Source organism: Apium graveolens, chromosome 4 (genome assembly GCF_009905375.1).
Source record: "Apium graveolens cultivar Ventura chromosome 4, ASM990537v1, whole genome shotgun sequence".
Lineage (NCBI taxonomy): Eukaryota > Viridiplantae > Streptophyta > Magnoliopsida > Apiales > Apiaceae > Apium > Apium graveolens.
The window spans coordinates 131,682,744-131,694,060 of record NC_133650.1 but is presented as its reverse complement, the minus strand read 5'-3'; the positions used below and the strand labels follow the sequence as shown (position 1 = coordinate 131,694,060).

At 33.1% G+C, this 11,317-nt stretch overlaps 1 non-coding gene across 1 annotated transcript; it reads left to right on the top strand.

The window, feature by feature from the left end:
- The first annotated feature begins 2,280 nt into the window (after positions 1–2,280).
- Positions 2,281–2,387, top strand: LOC141722451 (small nucleolar RNA R71). The gene has a single exon (XR_012575469.1). It is a non-coding gene; the product is annotated as a small nucleolar RNA R71 (small nucleolar RNA).
- Positions 2,388–11,317: the final 8,930 nt, after the last annotated feature.

The following is an 11,317-nucleotide window of genomic DNA, read 5'->3' as shown; positions in this document are numbered from 1 at the left end:
AGATAATATTATTCATGCAAACTCTCCACCCCATGACTGTTCGAGTAGGAATGAGCTCATTCTTTTCATTAGTAACCATGGTGATGTCATCTTTCTTTGACACACACTAAACTGGGCTCACCCAAGAACTGTTAGAAATAGGATAAATGATGCATGTGTTTAGCCACTTAAGAATTTACTTATTCACAACCTCCTTCATGACCGGATTTAGGCTTCTCTGTTGCTCAACAGTCCGTTTTTTTCCTTCCTCTAACAGAATTTTATGCATGCAATAAGAAGGGCTGATTCTCTTAATATCTGCTATAGTCCATCCAATTGCCGACGTGAACTCTCTCAGAATTCTCAAGAGCTTTTCCTCATCACTACTATAAAGGTCAGATGCAATAATAACAAGAAAAGTAGATGCATCACCTAAAAATGCATACCTCAAGTGTTCAGACAAAGGTTTAAGCTCAAGTGTAGGAGCTTCCTCAATAGATGGTTTGAGACGCTTTGGAGATTTTTTTTTATCTCTTCCAATCCAAGAGATTCAAAAGGCATATCCGGCCTTCGCTTCCAAGGAGAAGCATTCAAATACTGCAACTGCTCATCACCTTCGTCATCTTCACTATCTGAATTCCCCATCAAGGCTTTCTCTAAGGCATCAGACCTTAGCATTTCATCAAGTTCTGAAGTATTAACAAAATCAACCAATTCCACTTTTAAGCACTCCTCTTTATCAGTAGGGAATTTTATGACATTGAAAATATTAAATGTCACATCCTGATCCGGTACTCGCATAGTGAACTCACTCTTCTGCATATCAATCAAGGTTCGACCAATAGCCAAGAATGGTCTTCCCAAGATTATTAAAATCTTTTTATCCTCCTCAAAATCAAGAATTACAAAGTCAGCAGAAAAGATGAGTTTGTCCACCTTGACCAAGACATCCTCCACAATGCCTCGTGGATATGTAATAGAACGATCGGCCAACTGCAAGGACATATATGTAAGCTTTGGATCAGGTAAATCCAACTTCTTGAAGACATACAAAGGCATCAGGTTGATGCTGGCTCTCAAATCACATAAACACTTTTCGAATGATAAGTTTCCGATGGTGCAAGAAATAGTGAAGCTTCCCGGATCTTTAAGCTTCAGAGGCAAATTCTGTTGCAGCACAGCACTGTATTCCTCTGAAAGAGAAACGGTCTCTACGTCATCAAGCTTCACTTTTCTAGAGAGAATACCTTTTATAAACTTCGCATAGCTAGGCATCTGTTCAAGACCTTCAGCGAAAGGTATGTTGATATGAAGTTTTTTGAACACCTCCAGAAACTTAGCAAATTGCTTATCCAACTTTTGCTTCTGCAGCCTTTTAGGAAAAAGAGGTGGAGGATAGACATGTTTCTCCCCTGTATTACCCTCAGGAGGAGTGTGTTCCACAGTTTTCTTCCTTGGTTCCACTTCTGCTTCCTTCTGTATTTCTTCTTCAGCCACAACTTCATCTTCTGAAACTTGAGATTTTTCGGGGCTTGCAACCTTCCTAGACCTCAATGTAATTGCCTTAACTTGCTCCTTAGCTTCATTCTTTCTTGAAACTTCTGTATCATTAGGGAGTGTACCAGGTTGTCGATTCAGCAAGGCATTGGCAATCTACCCAATTTGATTCTCTAGAGTTTTGATGGAGACTGCTTGGCTCTTGCACATGAGCCTCAACTCCTCCAATTCAGATTTTTCATTAGATTGACTTGTACTTCCATGCGGTAGTTGCTGAAGTTAGAGTTATTGTCTTGGTACATATTACGGTTATTGAAAACCAGGAGGATTATATTGCTTTGCTGCATACTACTGATAAGGCTGTTGCACTACATTCTGATGGTTGCTCCAGCTGAAGTTAGGATGATTACGGTTGTTGGGATGATAACTGGCTAGAACTGGTTGTTGTGACCTCTGAAAGTCGCTCACAAACTGAGCTGTTTCACTAGATATAACACACTGTTCCGTCTCATGTGCACGAGCACAAAGCTCACAGAAACTTGTGATCTGATTAACTCCATAATTAGCCAAAGAATCCACCTTCATCGTCAAAGCCTTAAGTTAAGCAGCTATAGCAGTAGCTGTATGCACCTCCAGAAATCCCTCTACCTTGCCTTGAGATAGTCTCTGAGTTGGGTTTTTGTATTTATTAGCAAAATATTGTAGCTTTTAGCCCATAAGGCTCCACCTGATGCTGCGTCGAGCATGGGTCTAGATTGTGCTCCCAAGTTATTATAAAAGAAGTTGATAATCATCAAGTCAGGCATCCCATGATGAGGATACTTTCTAAGCATCTCCTTATAACGCTCCCAAGCTTCACATAAAGATTCTCCCGATTACTATGCAAATTGAGTAAAAGCATTCCTGATTGTAGCTGTCTTTCCCATAGGGAAGAATTTAGTAAGAAATTTATGAGCAAGATCTTCCCAAGTAGTAATAGAGCCTGGTGGTAGAGAATACAACCAAAATTTAGTTTTATCCCTCAGAGAGAATGGGAAAAGCCTCAACTTTATAGCATCTTCAGAAACATTATTGAATTTAAACGTGTCACAGATCTCGATGAAATCTCTGTTGTGCATGTTAGGATCTTCCGTTAGAGAACCCCCAAACTGGACTGAGTTATGCACCATCTGAATCGTGGTAGATTTGATTTTAAAATTATTAGCCGCGATGGCTGGTCTGAAAATGCTAGATTGTATGTCATTAATCTTTGGTTGAGAGTAATCCATCAAAGCCTTCGGATTCGCTGTTGGTTCTCCCATTGCAATAACAACTTCTTTTTCAACTTTCTCAACTTCTTCAAAAACTTCTTCTACTTCAACTTCTTCCTCCGATTTATCCAGTGTTCTCTTGCGATATTGAGAACGCGTTAGCAAAAAACGCTCTCTAGAGTACGTGGAACAAACAAGAAAACAAGTAAGTATTATATCTGAGTCAGTGAACTTTAACGACAACTGATGTCAAGCACATAAACTAAAAATTAACACCGAGTCCCCGATAGCGGCGCCAAAAACTTGTTAGGACGAAAATACGCGTTAAAATTACACGCAAGTATACGCGCTCGCAAGTAATATAGAATTCATTTTAGTTCGTTCCCACAGAGACCAGTTTTAGGTCAACTTCAATTTATGCACTTATGCAACAATGATATGGTTATCGCTCAATGCTAAGATAAATAACAATTTAGGTTTGGATTAAACTAAGAGATTATACTAAATAACATTAACTAAGAGAATTGAGGTTGAATTACTTATATGAGACAACCATGGGATTCTAACTTCATTACTACTTCATTCAAAGTCATTGATCTTAACTTTAACATGCAATGGTGATGACAATTAATCATATAACACGAAACTAGTAAACGCCAACTTTCATTGTACGAATACCCTACTACGAGACATCCACAAAAGAGATAGAAGATAAATAGACACCAAATATGTTGAGACCCTATATATCTATAGAATTTTACAACATAATGGTTTAATGAACAATTTATCTATCTTGATTACATAAGGCAAGTAAGATGGTTAAAGTTACCTACGAATCATGCATAACAAATACATGAACCTATGCTAGCATGGCAAGTTCTAAACCTCTATATTCACTTTCGCTTCAATAGAGATTAACACACTATCTTATATGTTCACAACGCACATAAGATGAATAAGCACAACCAATACTAGGATATCATACAATCACCACACACCAAGATATCGAAACAATTAACTATAGAAATCCATAAGTAGATTCGTTAGAACCCCACGATAACGATTAGTTCATAACCGAACTCGTCGTCACCATGGGTTCCAATGAAAGCATGGTAAATAAACTAAAATAAATTAGGTCTGAAATAACTGAATAAATATAGCAAAGTACGTTAACAAGAGTATTAGGTTTAAACAATAAAGAAAACAAATATCCAAGATTACAACATAAGCAAAGAATAACAAGTAAAAACAAGTTCTTCTTCTCCTTCATTGAATTTGTGCTATTAGGTCTTCTTGTTGTTATCCCATTGCTCTCCGTTATGAAAAACATCTTCAAAAGGTCTTTATATATCATCCCAAATCGACCATAAGTCCAGCAGATCAATATTCTACTAGAAACGGGATTCTGGAATCGACCTAGGGCGGCCGCCCTGAGATCCCGTGCGGCCGCTCTGAGTATGGCACGACCGCGCTGAGATTTAGGAAAAACTTATTTCTTCTTATTTAATTGCCTTCACTTGCTGGTTTCTTCGCGCACTCGACCAAGGCTTCATCCTAACACTCGTCTAAGCATAAATCATGCAATGTTCAGCCCTTCTTCCTAATTATGTCCTGAAATGCAAATCACTACAAAAATATATCAAATACACAAACAACTTGAGTACAAAATACCAATTTGAGTCTTTACGAAGCGTTCTAAGTGGACATAAATGCCACTTAACAATCCACTACACGTGCACTAACAATCAATCTAGTTCTAACAACAGTATTAACAATCATATACACAAGTTACTATAAATCCACTTTTAACAATCACTAAATCATATGAAATTAATCATCACATACACAACTCATATATGAGATAATTGAATCACAGTAAACAGCAAAATATGCTTTAATTTCCTATTAAACGGTAAGATTAAACATCATATTTATATTAAAACATGAAAAATTGTTAAAAAATAAATAAAAACATTACAAAACTCTAATTTAACTTACCTCCTCTAGTTCTAGCAATTTATCTCTTCTATAATGAAATATACTATAAATATATGGAGATTAATATAGTTAGATTAATTAACCTCTATTAAGAACCCTAAAAATCACTAAAATATCAACATGTAGTCTTCAAAACTTTTAATAACTAATCTAATTACGATATTGTTATAAACATACTGGAATGTACCTTTTGAGGATTCAGACTGAGTTTTTGGATAATTAGAGTTGTAAACTTTGAACGACCTTCGAACGACTTCTATAAACCACCGATTACCGTTTTTTGAAGCGGAGAAGATGAAGTTTTGTGCGTATTTTTGCATGTAATGTGGTAACTATGTTTCAATTTATTTATTTATTTTGTCGATTAGCCGGGGGACGTGTCTATGAAATATTGGGTTGAGCTTGTAATATTCATTGGACTTGGGTTTGTTTCTAGTTATTATTAAACTTGTTTCTATTAGATCAAGACCATATATATACATATATATATATATAGAGAGAGAGTTAAGTTTTCATTTAGTTTCTATTTTAGTGGTTTCTATTGGATTAGCCCCTGAAATAAATAAATTAATAAATTTATATATATATATATTTCAGGGGCTAATCCAATATAAACCACTAAAATGGAAACCAGATGAAAACATAACTTCTAGGATGATAGAAATGGTGGTGGGGCCCGAGGGTGGGGCCCAATAGTGGGGCCCTAGGGCCTATTCAGGTCTATTTTGCATGTGTAAGGCCTATCTAGGATAATGATTCGAGCCTTGGTGAGGCCTAATGGGCCCGGGGCGGATTTTGGGGGGCCGGAAGTAGGCCCCTGATAGCTTATGTAATCTAGGAAGTGCGTGATGTGATGTAGGGGTAGGCGATGTCAGATATGTGTTGTTTCTCTTGGTTTCTATTTAACTTTCTATTTTAGTAATTTTTATTTATTCATTTACCAGTATATATACTATACTATAATAAACATAATGAGGTATAATTTGATATGCATTTTTTTGATTGGTTTCATTATCCACAATCATGACCTTCAAATCTTTTAAAGCAAATGATCAGGACCCTTATATCTAACTATAAAAATAATATATTCTACTCAAGTCTTAGGTTTGAATCCCGCCAACAATAAATATTTATATTATTATTTATACATCATCCAAGTTCCAACCACAAGTTTTTATATTATTATTGTTGGTGAGACTACGTAGTTGTATGAACAATTACGTGATAACTCAACATGAGAACAACACTAGAACATGACAGGTTAATAATACAACGTCTACACAAGAAATCAGGAGACATGAAGACAAGACAAATACAAAGAATCAAAATATTAAAAGAAGGCTTGAAGTCTGTTTATAGGTCACTAAAAGAAGTTCATTAATATGATCATGCCTCAGTGAAGAATAAAGGTTAAAGTCTTTCAAGATTTCAAAAATGATGAAAATTTAGTGTATAAGTGCTACTAGAAGATTTCGGTGTATTGACATTGATTGAAGATAGACAATGTTCGAAGTATAGGAATCTGAAGAATTGAAGACAGGGTATAGACAAAGGTTAAAGAAGACAACTGCAGTCTTGAAGTTATACTCACTGATATGATTTTATTTTTATGTCCAAGCGTCAGTGAAGAACAATGAATGAAGTATTCAAGATTGTAGTAGCAATGAAAATGTTTTCTAAAGTACCAGAAAGGATTCCAGTGAAAGTACATTTGTTTATTGGCAGTCAGTGTCCGAAGTGATAAAGTTGTTGCAAGCTTAACAATGTAATCAAGGCCATAATACAAAGACTTGAATCGGAGTTAGTCGTCTGTGAACCAAACCAGTTGCACTAGGCGTCAACAACTCGTGAAAGGAATCTGAGTATTATTTATTGAAGAAGTGTTAAGTTGATGAACGTACTTGGATTGAACGTTTACCTGTTAAAGTACGAGAAGAGGTGCGTAGGGTACATCTAAACAGCTAGATGGATTGGCCTACTTCAAAGTTTAATTGTTAAATTAAATAAATTTATTTAATGGACTGTACTATAATTTATTTAATAAACTTAAAATAATTTATTTAATAAACTTAAAATGATTTATTTATTACAATTTAAACTTAATTAAAAAGAAAAAGAAAAGAAAAATAAAAGGAAAAAGAAAACAAAACAAAAAGAAAAGAAAAGAAAAAGAAAAGAAAAAAAGGAAAAGAAAAAAGAAATCAAAACAAAAGGAAATTAAATGAAAAAGGAAACCAACATGGGTGGTTATTCTTGTACTGGTTACAGGTTGGTTTACCACATGCAAAAGAAATTAAGTACAATTGTTTGTACTAATACTCACCTGGTTGTAGGTGAGGAAGTATATAAATAAACCAAGTACTCCCCCTAACGGTCGCAGGTTAGAGTTTTGTGAAAATAAACTAAGTTCAAAAGCTCCCCCGGTCGCAGATTAGCAAGTCCAAGCTCCTCATCCACATCTTTATTGGTTATTCAATTGATTTGTGTGGTTAATATTTAACCACATATTTTCAATTGAATATAAAGTCTACACAAAGCAACATAAAGATTCAGCAATAAGAATAATTATGTTCATCTTCTCTCCTAAATAGCTGAAGATTTGTAGCAAAAAGATACAGATGAGATATACACACAAATCCATAACAGTTATTCTTCTCACCGGAGTAACGTTATAATGCCTGATTTAACACTTGTATATTCTTAGGTACATTATAAACGTTACCCAATAATTAAATTCTTAGACAAATAAAAGTTAGATCATTGTATATGATTTAATTTGTTAATCTCTGTAGAAGTTAGGAACTTTGTTGTTCTTAGATTGTAGCCGGTTAATTTATTTACCGGAGTGTAGCAACACCCCTCGCGAATTTATATATAAATATATATTTCCCCGAATATCTTGTGTTCATCGTTTTATCGTTTCAAACACTATTCACCTCAAGAACACGGAACCACTAACCGAATACTATATTTTATATTCGCAAAAAATTCGAAAGAATTTTTTAAATTTAGTGAGTATCGTATTCAAACCCCCTTCTACGATATTTCGGGACCTAACAATTATTATTTATAAACATAATAATAACGTAATCAATCACATACTCCCTCAGTCCCTTCCAATTGTTTACATTTCTGAGTAAGTGTCCGACACGCATTTTAATGTGCATAAAAAGTATAGTTATGTAACCTTTTTTTATAATTTTCTTTTTGTAAATAAAAGTTGAATGTTTAAATTTTAATTCAGAAAAAGAAAATTGTAAATTTTTTTTTACAGAATTATACTTTATATGCACCTTAAAATGCGTTTCGGACACTCTCTAAAAAATGTAAACAATTGAAAAGGACGGAGGGAGTATTATTTAATCTTAACTAAAATAAAAATTATATTATAATATTCATCGTTCGGTTCAACTATCAATAGGATACCAGTCGTTATATTCGTTATACGAATAACATATGTTACATTCATATTAAAAAATATTCTTTATTTTGTCGATTTCATTATTAGCTCAATTTCTTTTTCCATTAACAACTCAAAGTTTGAATCCTTGAAGCAGCAATATTAAAAATAGTTTTTATTTATGGTATCAAAAGTTCTGATATTCGAATTATTACAATAATAATATTAAAATTTAAAATTTGCATTTGTTTATTAGTTCTTAACAATACATGTGATCAATTTAATAAAAAAATTAATTGTTTTTAACTACATTATATTATTAAGATTATAATATCTTAAACATACAAAAAATATTATATAAAAATAATATAATTATTTTTAAAAGAACAGTGTATCGCACGGAATTTAAGTTAAAAATTAACTTGGAAACTAAAAACTAATCTCAATCACTAATTTATCCCATTTTTATTCGGCGCCTTCTCATCTTTTCATGTCTCTGTTTGATGCCTTTCATTCACACTCACTCACCGTGCATACCATTTAAATAGTATGTACACATCACCACCTAATAGCCACCATGAATTCCGTCGCCCGCAACAATGAACTTAAAGGACACCGTCCATAAATTTAAATCTCTTCTACACCCACTCATTTGCTTCCGTACTAATTATGACTCAAGTTTTCGTGAAAAAATATAATTTTTTTTTAAAAATTATCAAATAATTATATATAAAATTTGTTTATTCTTATGAACAATGATTAGTGATTTAAAAAGCGAAAATCGGGATTGTTCAGTGGAGGGACTTTTCAGTAATTAATCGGATAATCGGCGATTAATCGGATTGATTAATAACAGTATTATTCGGAAGCAATTTATTTAATAAATAATTTTTTTTAAATGTCACTAAACTTTCATGTGATTTATAAATATAAAATCACATATCATTAATTCAATATTGTTGTTTAAATGATAAGATTTACAAAAAAATCCACCATCACTGGTACATAATTGATATTTAAGTGATTTATACTAATTAATTACTAATAACTACTCACTTGTCAGTACTTGGTATTTCGAAAATTACTACCTACTTGTTCAAATTTTAAGAAATAAAATATTATTATTAATATTAATTATTAAATGTTAATTATTATTTTCAAAAAACTTAGATTTTTCTTAATTTTTTTATTAATTTCAAATTTTGACCGATTCGACCGAATTTTGACCCAAATTGACCGATTTTTTCCGAAATTTTTGACTTTTAATCGATTTTTTAAAAAACCGTATTTTTACCCGATTAACGATTGATCGAGACGAGACCCGTCCAACTCCGAAAATCAACCGATTAATCAGTAAATCGGCTGATACTGACTAACTAACTAAACACTTGTTTCTATTTGGACTTGTGTAATGTATTGATTGCCACTAAATGTTACTCCCTCCGTCCTAAAATATAAGTTTTTTTGATTTTTTACGCAAGGTAAATTTAAATGGTATCTTCACAAATCATTTTTCAAATTTTATTTTTATGAATAAAAGTATACATATAAATTTTAATTTAAGAATTGTTTTGTGTTAGGTCACACTTTCACTGTAGAGGGGGTGAATACAGTGTTTATTACAATCAAATCAAACTTCAAGAACTTATGTAACAGAAAACAAACTTTATTTAAACAATAAACTCTGTTACAATCTGGAACTGTTATCTCTCAGTGATGAACAAAATATCACGAGAGCTGCTAGGGTTATAGTAAATAATATTCTCGATAATGATAACACTTATAGTGTAAACCCTATGTCTGTGTTTATATACTACACAGTTACAAGATAATCGCTAATTGATATGGAATATAATTCTGCTTCCTAAAATATATCAATCAGATATCTTCTATTCCAAGTATTCCATTCTTTATGGAATTCCTTCTTCATGCATATCTCTTCTTATGTTTATCTTGATCTTCTTAACTTTAATCAGCTACTGTCCTTATCTGATCGTCCTTCAGCACTTAAGTTCTGATATCTATCTCCTGATGCTTATCTCCTGATAACATAAGTACTGATATCCCTTAAGTTCTGACTTCCAGTATAAGTACTGATCAGTTAAGTACTGATTTGTTCTGTTCAAATAAGATCTGAAATCTAAACATAAAACATATTAGCCATGACATTATCAAATATATCTAACAATCTCCCCCAACTTGTAAATTAGCAAAATATACAAGTTTAACAGATATTTGATGATGTCAAAAACATTAAGTACAAATGCATGAGAAATAGACAAGATAACTACAACTTACAGTCCTTAAAGCTTTTACCAATTCAACTTCTGATAACAACTTTGGTCTGTATACACATCAGAATTTTAAGTAGTTGTAGATCTTTGACTTGGCTTCATCATTTTCTGATCTCTCTTATGTCAGGAGTTGTTCTGAGATAATTCTTCAACAAACATTTCTCAGCATATCTGAGTTCATCAATCATTCTCCGTTTGACATCTTTAAGCTCTGCAGTATCTTCACCAGTTTGAAATATTGCAGCTCTGAGATCATTAATCTTTGCTTTTCTCAACTCCCGATCTAGTCTTATGACATAAGCTTTGTTAGACTCTAGATTGAATTCAAGCCCCTTAATACCAATATATGTTCTGATCTGTGCAGTATTAGGCTTCATATCAACAATATCACCATTGTGATTTCTGTACTTTGGAACATATCTGCTGTCAGACTTAACAGAATAAAGCCTTTTCTGTCTCTGAATCTGTTCCTTTAAGTAGTTTGCAGCAGTCTCTGTTATTCTGTCATCCACTTGAAGTAAGAATAATACATGCTCCAATTCTTCAAAATACTTCAATGAAATGGCATTTTGTCTCATATGATAAACCCTACCATCTGTCATGAAATACAACATGATGTATTCTTTCAAGTAGGTATGGTAAACCATCTGTACAGATTCTAGTTGATTCAATCTCTCAGGAGTTGCTCCAATACCTGGTTCACTCAAGGAAGTTGGATCATCGGTAGTGTTGTGTACTCTTCTTTCATCAGCACTTCCCAATCCAGTTTTATCTCTAGCTTCCTTTCCAGTAACTACTCTTGCTTCAAAACCACTTGAAGTAGTCTTCAAAGATTGAGTCTGTTTTGCTTTAGTGAATCCTGGTAGGAGTGTTTTAGATTTATTTTCTGATATCAAGTT